We start from the raw sequence: 9,405 nt of genomic DNA on the forward strand, positions 1-9,405 counted from the left end.
CGAGACACAGAAAAAGCAGCGCACTTTACATTAATATATTCAGGCTTTTCAGACTATTCACATCATGCAGTGTTATCCTCCTATCCTGAAAGGCAAAGATCAGTGTCTCATCATGCACTATAAAACCAGATATGTTGTTAAGAAATTGTTAAGAATCTTAAAAAGCTTAAGTGAGCAGTACTACCTTCATATGAGTAAAACAAATGCAGTTTTAAGGTATACTTAAGCAATAACGCACAAAGGGGTGTGGTATATGGCCAATATACAGATTGACTGGATACAGCCCTTAGCCGTGGTATATTGGCCATATACCACAAACCCCGGAGGTGCCTTATTGCTATTATAAACTGGTTTCCAATGTAATTAGAGCAGTACAAATACATGTTTTGTCATACCCGTGGTATGCGATCTGATATACCACGGCTTTCAGTCAATCAGCATTCAGCGCTCGAACCACACAGTTTATAATTAAATTTAACGCCCCCACTAAGCCACGCCTCCAATAATTTCCAAGTGTGCCTTTTTCGAATGAATTGTAGAGTTACCACCCATGACTGTATTTGTTAGTGACAGAGACATGGTTGTTGAATTCGTTCATTTTCAGTCCTGTGGCCTTCACCAAGTGAGTTCCTAGGCAAATATTATCAATATAATTGAACCATTACATATATCATAAGACCTTATACAGTGGCCTGAATCTCGTAGTTTACAGGACACATCAGGCTTCCAAGTAGGGTTGCAAAATTCCACAAACTTTTCCCCAAAGAATTTCAGTAGTCTTCCAACCAGGATTTCTAGAAAACCTGGGAAATAGAACCAAATTTTGCAACCCTAACTGTAAATCACATTATGTTCCTTGCAAAGTGATGTGTAATTCCTGTTGGAATCTAGCCAGCTTTAGGCTATCCAACAGTTGAAATGTGTATTCACCTGCAACTTGCATTCATAATGACTGCCAGGGTTAAGAACAGTGGGAGGAAACAAACTAAGCCATTTAAACTGGAACAACCATTTCAGTAACGGGTGCAAAAATTAAACGATTGGATTAGTTTAGAAAAAAACATGTCTTTGTGTAGCGTAAAATTTCATAAATCGTCAATATACTGTACATGCAAAAACACAGATATTAAAAACAATTCCAAAAATCTACCTGCAGTAGAGCATGCTGGGAAAAGTTCATTTGTTTTCATATCTTTAAACCATTTACTTGGTGTGACTTCTCATTTAGTTTTGAGTCAATACCACATAAACATTTGAAGTAATAATGACTTGTCATTGACTTTGAATCCAATTTATTTGAGTTAAAAATGCCTTGGGGTGGTGACTGACTAAGATTTTTAGCAGAGACATAGAATGTGCAGTAATTGCCTCATCAAGACATGGAGAATAATGTATCTAACAACATAGCAGGAATTGATTGGTTACTCTTATGGTCATGTAGTGAAGGCTATACATGATAATTTCTGGTTATGACTCAGGCACGCTCACCTACCAGTATATTTCATCAACAGATTCCAACAACAAGCCTATATTTCCCAAACACACTGTAGAATAAAAGGGCAGGGTCTGGTGCCAAGCTAATAATTCAAAACGGTGACATCCCATCTCACTTACAACACCTTACCGTCTGCCTGTGTGGGGGATGGATAGATAGATCATTGATTTGTTCTAGTGTGAGTTGTAACTACCATGAAAATAATTATTGGGTCAATCTGTCCTCTGTCTGTCTGATGAGGCTACTTAGGTAACCCTGATTCACTGTCTGATGGGACTGCTTAGGTGATTGTGATTGGACCCTCTGCTCAAGTGATCATGATTGGCCGGTGTCTGATCAGTCTGCTTAGGTGAGCATTATTGATCTCTGACTACCTTCAACTGGCATCTGAGCTCATCAGTAAATCACCTCCAAACCTCATTACTCTGTGGATGAGGACAGGCTCTCTGGAGATGCACCATGTCCATGGAAAAGGCCATAAGGCCTCAAGGCGAACCTGCCTGGTTCAATAGCCTATGGGATGGGAATGGATTTAAAAGGCAATTACTTACCTGATCGACACTGCTTCTGTTCAGAGAGCGAGGGAGGGAGGGGGGAGACAGAGCGTCAGGGAGAGAGAGGGGGAAAGAGTCAGGTAGAGAGAGAGAGAGAGTGAGTGAGTAAACCTGGTTGTCTTTAGATTAGTCCATGGCTTGTTGAACTGAGGTGTTATTGATATTTGGTTTGATATTCCTATAGTGGAGAGATACAGGATGCTGTTGAGGATGAATTACCAGCCTACATTGTCAGTTAATAGGCTGTTGGAAAGGCCTAGGAGTGGGGTCAATGCCTGGTTGATGGACTCAAGAACATCTATATCTGTACAGGTGGGAGCTCAGTGCCGGGTCTTCTTGTCACTGGACAAGACCTGTGAAATGTCTTTCTCCTGCTCCTCTTTGCACCATGTTTTGACCTGATCCCCACCTGGTAGGCGACTCTGTCACCAACTTGTGCTGGGGTAGGTTGTGTTCTTTTTGAGCAACTGCCAGGTCTCTCTTCTTTTCCACCAAAAGGAAAAGGCACCTACCACCTTCTTATACTCTCCAAATTCTCGATCCATCCGTTTGTCTCTACCCACTCTCTCTAAGAGAAATCAAGAGATTTTAATAAAATGTTAAAATCACAATAATCCTTTAGTTATGTACAAATGTAATATTTAACTTAATCCGTTGATGGAAAAAAATGCACATTTAGCTTCATCTAACCAATCACTTCCATGTAGACAATTGACAAGGTTACTTACCAATGGCCAAGTGCAGACAATGTTCAAAACATTGCAGTCGGGGCCATTTGTTGATTTCAGCGGCCATTACCACGTTCACACCACTATCTGTTGTAATGCAGACCTGTCTGTCTTGACTGAGTCCCCAGGAGGAGAGAGCGTCAATGAGCCCCTCTGCTATAGCTTCACCCGTGTGGTCGTCGGGAAAGTATGATGTTTCTAAGATTCTAATATAAGGCTCTGACGTGTGACTAGACCACAGATCGCTATTAGTAGCAAAATATGTCAAATCTGTCTTGAGCTGTTCTTCAACTTTTTCCGGCACTCAGCGTAGCGTTTAGGCAGTGCGGTGTGACAGAAATGTTTGCGGCCAGGGAGTACGTACCTGGGGTCAATTAAATTGATAAGCCTCTTGAAACCTTCCTTTTCGATTGTGCTAATTGGTAGCATGTCCTTAGCAATGCAATGCATAATAGCATTTGTGATGTCTTTGTGTCTTTTCGATGTTTGCTCGTAGGGCATAAACGCTGACAGTGTTGACTGCTTCGGATGAACATCTCTAGATTGGCTGGTGCTTGAGGGGTGTTTATCAATACCGAGGAGCAAACTCAAACTTTCGTGTTCCAAAGAGTGATTTTGCTTCAGATGGGGAAAAAGGTTTGTCGTATTACCAGACTTGGTAGCCACCTTTCTATGGCACAATTTGCACTGAACATTGCTCTGCTCTTTAAAAAAAAACATTAAAAAAAGGGGTGGATCAGCTGAATATTGCGGAAAGATTGTTGCTTCCATCAATGTAATTGTCTGCATCTTTTCCAATCCCCCATATCTTTTTTTGGTTGAATATATAATTGCATACATATACACATATATACATAACATATATACAGTGGGGCAAAAAAGTATTTAGTCAGCCACCAATTGTGCAAGTTCTCCCACTTAAAAAGATGAGAGAGGCCTGTAATTTTCATCATAGGTACACTTCAACTATGACAGACAATGAGAAAGAAAAATCCAGAAAATCACATTGTAGGATTTTTAATGAATTTATTTGCAAATTATGGTGGAAAATAAGTATTTGGTCAATAACAAAAGTTTATCTCAATACTTTGTTATATACCCTTTGTTGGCAATGACAGAGGTCAAATGTTTTCTGTAAGTCTTCACAAGGTTTTCACACACTGTTGCTGGTATTTTGGCCCATTCCTCCATGCAGATCTCCTCTAGAGCAGTGATGTTTTGGGGCTGTTGCTGGGCAACACGGACTTTCAACTCCCTCCGAAGATTTTCTATGGGGTTGAGATCTGGAGACTGGCTAGGCCACTCCAGGACCTTGAAATGCTTCTTACGAAGCCACTCCTTCATTGCCCGGGCGGTGTGTTTGGGATCATTGTCATGCTGAAAGACCCAGCCACGTTTCATCTTCAATGCCCTTGCTGATGGAAGGAGGTTTTCACTCAAAATCTCACGATACATGGCCCCATTCATTCTTTCCTTTACACGGATCAGTCGTCCTGGTCCCTTTGCAGAAAAACAGCCCCAAAGCATGATGTTTCCACCCACATGCTTCACAGTAGGTATGGTGTACTTTAGATGCAACTCAGCATTCTTTGTCCTCCAAACACGACAAGAGTTTTTACCAAAAAGTTATATTTTGGTTTCATCTGAGCATATGACATTCTCCCAATTTTCTTCTGGATCATCCAAATGCTCTCTAGCAAACTTCAGACGGGCCTGGACATGTACTAGCTTAAGCAGAGGGACACGTCTGGCACTGCAGGATTTGAGTCCCTGGTGGCGTAGTGTGTTACTGATGGTAGGCTTTGTTACTTTGGTCCCAGCTCTCTGCAGGTCATTCACTAGGTCCCCCTGTGTGGTTCTGGGATTTTTGCTCACCGTTCTTGTGATCATTTTGACCCCACGGGGTGAGATCTTGCGTGGAGCTCCAGATCGAGGGAGATTATCAGTGGTCTTGTATGTCTTCCATTTCCTAATAATTGCTCCCACAGTTGATTTCTGCAAACCAAGCTGCTTACCTATTGCAGATTCAGTCTTCCCAGCCTGGTGCAGGTCTACAATTTTGTTTCTGGTGTCCTTTGACAGCTCTTTGGTCTTGGCCATAGTGGAGTTTGGAGTGTGACTGTTTGAGGTTGTGGACAGGTGTCTTTTATACTGATAACAAGTTCAAACAGGTGCCATTAATACAGGTAACGAGTGAACTTCTTAAAGAAGAAGTTACAGGTCTGTGGGAGCCAGAAATCTTGCTTGTTTGTAGGTGATCAAATATTTATTTTCCACCATAATTTGCAAATAAATTCATTAAAAATCCTACAATGTGATTTTCTGGATTTTTTTTCTCATTTTGTCTGTCATAGTTGAAGTGTACCTATGATGAAAATTACAGGCCTCTCTCATCTTTTTAAGTGGGAGAACTTGCACAATTGGTGGCTGACTAAATACTTTTTTGCCCCACTGTACCTATATAGATATACATACTTTTTTGAATATACCTTTATTATTCCCCGTAGACCCTACCACTCTTCCCTCAATTGGAGTAAACTAATAAACAATAACACTTCTACACTTCTACATTAAGTTTATATGTCTTATAAACATTTTACAGACACAATCTATTTTACAATAGTTATATTTTGTTTGTTTTTAGTCCTTCCTCTATTTCTGATGTCCATCCAGTTTGATTTCTATTTGTAACTGTGCTATTTCACAAAATTTCTGAACTTACAGTTGAAGTCGGAAGATTACATACACCTATGTTGGAGTCAATAAAACAAGTTTTTCAAACACTCCACAAATTTCTTGTTAACAAACTATAGTTTGGCAAATCGGTTAGGACATATACTTTGTGCATGACACAAGTAATTTTTCCAACAATTGTTTACAGACTTTTATTTGACTTATAATTCACTGTATTACAATTCCAGTGAGTCAGAAGTTTACATACACTAAGTTGACTGTGTCTTTAGACAGCTTGGAAAATTCCAGAAAATGATGTCATGGCTTTAGAAGCTTCTGATAGGCTAATTGACATAATTTGAGTCAATTGGAGGTGTACCTGTGGATGTATTTCAAGTCCTACCTTCAAACTCAGTGCTTCTTTGCTTGACATCATGGGAAAATCAAAAGAAATCAGCCAAGACCTCAGATTTATTTGTAGACCTCCACAAGTCTGGTTCATCCTTGGGAGCAATTTACAAACGCCTGAAGGTACCACGTTCATCTGTACAAACAATAGTACGCAAGTATAAACACCATGGGACCTCGCAGCCGTCATACCACTCAGGAAGGAGACGCGGTCTGTCTCCTAGAGATGAATGTACTTTGGTGCGAAAAGTGCAAATCAATCCCAGTACAACAGCAAAGGACCTTGCGAAGATGCTGGAGGAAACGGGTACAAAAGTATCTATATCCACAGTAAAATTAGTTCTATATCAACATGACCTGAAAGGCCGCTTAGCAAGGAACAAGCCACCGCTCCTAAACCGCCATAAAAAAGACTACGGTTTGCAACTGCACATGGGGACAAAGATCATACTTTTTGGAGAAATGTCCTCTGGTCTGATGAAACAAAAATATAATTGTTTGGTCATAATGACCATCATTGTGTTTGGAGGAAAAAGGGAGAGGCTTGCAAGCCAAAGAACACCAACCCAACCGTGATGCACGGGGGTGGCAGTATCATGTTGTGGGGGGGCTTTGCTGCAGGAGGGACTGGTGCATTTCACAAAATAGATGGCATCATGAGGAAGTAAAATTATGTGGATATATTGAAGCAACATCTAAAGACATCAGTCAGGAAGTTTAAGCTTGGTCGCAAATGGGTCTTCCAAATGGACAATGAACCCAAGCATACTTCTAAAGTTGTGGCAAAATGGCTTATTAAGGACAACAAAGTCAAGGTATTGGAGTGGCCATCACAAAGCCCCGGTCTCAATCCCATTAAAAATGTGTGGGCAGAACTGAAAAAGAGTGTGCGAGCAAGGAGGCCTACAAACCTGACTCAGTTACACCAGCTCTGTCAGGAGGAATGGGCCAAAACGTTTGACCCAAGTTAAACAATTTAAAGGCAATTTCTACCCAATACAAATTGAGTGCATCTAAACTTCTGACCCACTGGGAATGTAATGAAAGAAATAAAAACTGAAATAATTCATTCTCACTACCATTATTCTGACATTTCACATTCTTAAAATAAAATGGTGATCCTAACTGACCTAAGACAGGGAATTTTTACAAGGATTAAATATCAGGAATTGTGAAAAACTGAGTTTAAATGTATTTGGCGTATGTAGACTTCTGACTTCAACTGTATACATTTTACAGACCCTGTATGTTTTACATTGGTTTTCTTGTCATTCGTCCCACCCTTCAGCTCCTTTCAACCCCCCCATCTCTCAACACCATCCATTTTGGGTTTCTATTTGCCGTTTATTTTTCAACTGTGCTGTGATGCTTCACAAAAGTACTGAACCTTTCTATTCTCATAGCTTCTACAGATTGTAAATTTAAAATATATATTTTTGCTAAAATAATAATTATATTATTGATTGATTGATTGACTATTGCTTTTCAAATCACCCAGTATTGCTATCTGCAGCGTTAGTTCTAGACAAATGTTGCAATTCTTCAGCCATTCCTGGACCTGTGACCAAAAACGAGCTACATATGGACAATACCAAAATAAATGATCTAATGACTATGCCTTTTCACGGCAAAATCGGCAGAGCTGGGAAGATTGTATCCCCCATTTATATATAACATTCTATTGGTTGCAAAAATGTTGTAGTGTAATTTAAATGTAGTTTTGAATCCGGCTTTGTTTAGCGTATCAGTTCATTAACCATGTGCCATGGAATGGGTTCACCGAAAATCTCTCCCGGCTTTGTTTAGCGTATCAGTTCATTAACCATGTGCCATGGAATGGGTTCACCGAAAATCTCTCCCGGCTTTGTTTAGCGTATCAGTTCATTAACCATGTGCCATGGAATGGGTTCACCGAAAATCTCTCCCGGCTTTGTTTAGCGTATCAGTTCATTAACCATGTGCCATGGAATGGGTTCACCGAAAATCTCTCCCGGCTTTGTTTAGCGTATCAGTTCATTAACCATGTGCCATGGAATGGGTTCACCGAAAATCTCTCCCGGCTTTGTTTAGCGTATCAGTTCATTAACCATGTGCCATGGAATGGGTTCACCGAAAATCTCTCCCGGCTTTGTTTAGCGTATCAGTTCATTAACCATGTGCCATGGAATGGGTTCACCGAAAATCTCTCCCGGCTTTGTTTAGCGTATCAGTTCATTAACCATGTGCCATGGAATGGGTTCACCGAAAATCTCTCCCGGCTTTGTTTAGCGTATCAGTTCATTAACCATGTGCCATGGAATGGGTTCACCGAAAATCTCTCCCGCTTTGTTTAGCGTATCAGTTCATTAACCATGTGCCATGGAATGGGTTCACCGAAAATCTCTCCCGGCTTTGTTTAGCGTATCAGTTCATTAACCATGTGCCATGGAATGGGTTCACCGAAAATCTCTCCCGGCTTTGTTTAGCGTATCAGTTCATTAACCATGTGCCATGGAATGGGTTCACCGAAAATCTCTCCCGGCTTTGTTTAGCGTATCAGTTCATTAACCATGTGCCATGGAATGGGTTCACCGAAAATCTCTCCCGGCTTTGTTTAGCGTATCAGTTCATTAACCATGTGCCATGGAATGGGTTCACCGAAAATCTCTCCCGGCTTTGTTTAGCGTATCAGTTCATTAACCATGTGCCATGGAATGGGTTCACCGAAAATCTCTCCCGGCTTTGTTTAGCGTATCAGTTCATTAACCATGTGCCATGGAATGGGTTCACCGAAAATCTCTCCCGGCTTTGTTTAGCGTATCAGTTCATTAACCATGTGCCATGGAATGGGTTCACCGAAAATCTCTCCCGGCTTTGTTTAGCGTATCAGTTCATTAACCATGTACCATGGAATGGGTTCACCGAAAATCTCTCCCGGCTTTGTTTAGCGTATCAGTTCATAAACCATGTACCATGGAATGGGTTCACCGAAAATCTCTCCCGGCTTTGTTTAGCGTATCAGTTCATAAACCATGTACCATGGAATGGGTTCACCGAAAATCTCTCCCGGCTTTGTTTAGCGTATCAGTTCATAAACCATGTACCATGGAATGGGTTCACCGAAAATCTCTCCCGGCTTTGTTTAGCGTATCAGTTCATAAACCATGTACCATGGAATGGGTTCACCGAAAATCTCTCCCGGCTTTGTTTAGCGTATCAGTTCATAAACCATGTGCCATGGAATGGGTTCACCGAAAATCTCTCCCGGCTTTGTTTAGCGTATCAGTTCATTAACCATGTGCCATGGAATGGGTTCACCGAAAATCTCTCCCGGCTTTGTTTAGCGTATCAGTTCATTAACCATGTGCCATGGAATGGGTTCACCGAAAATCTCTCCCGGCTTTGTTTAGCGTATCAGTTCATTAACCATGTACCATGGAATGGGTTCACCGAAAATCTCTCCCGGCTTTGTTTAGCGTATCATTTCATTAACCATGTGCCATGGAATGGGTTCACCGAAAATCTCTCCCGGCTTTGTTTAGCGTATCAGTTCATTAACCATGTACCA

Source organism: Oncorhynchus nerka, linkage group LG27 (assembly GCF_034236695.1).
Source record: "Oncorhynchus nerka isolate Pitt River linkage group LG27, Oner_Uvic_2.0, whole genome shotgun sequence".
Taxonomy (NCBI): Eukaryota; Metazoa; Chordata; class Actinopteri; order Salmoniformes; family Salmonidae; genus Oncorhynchus; species Oncorhynchus nerka.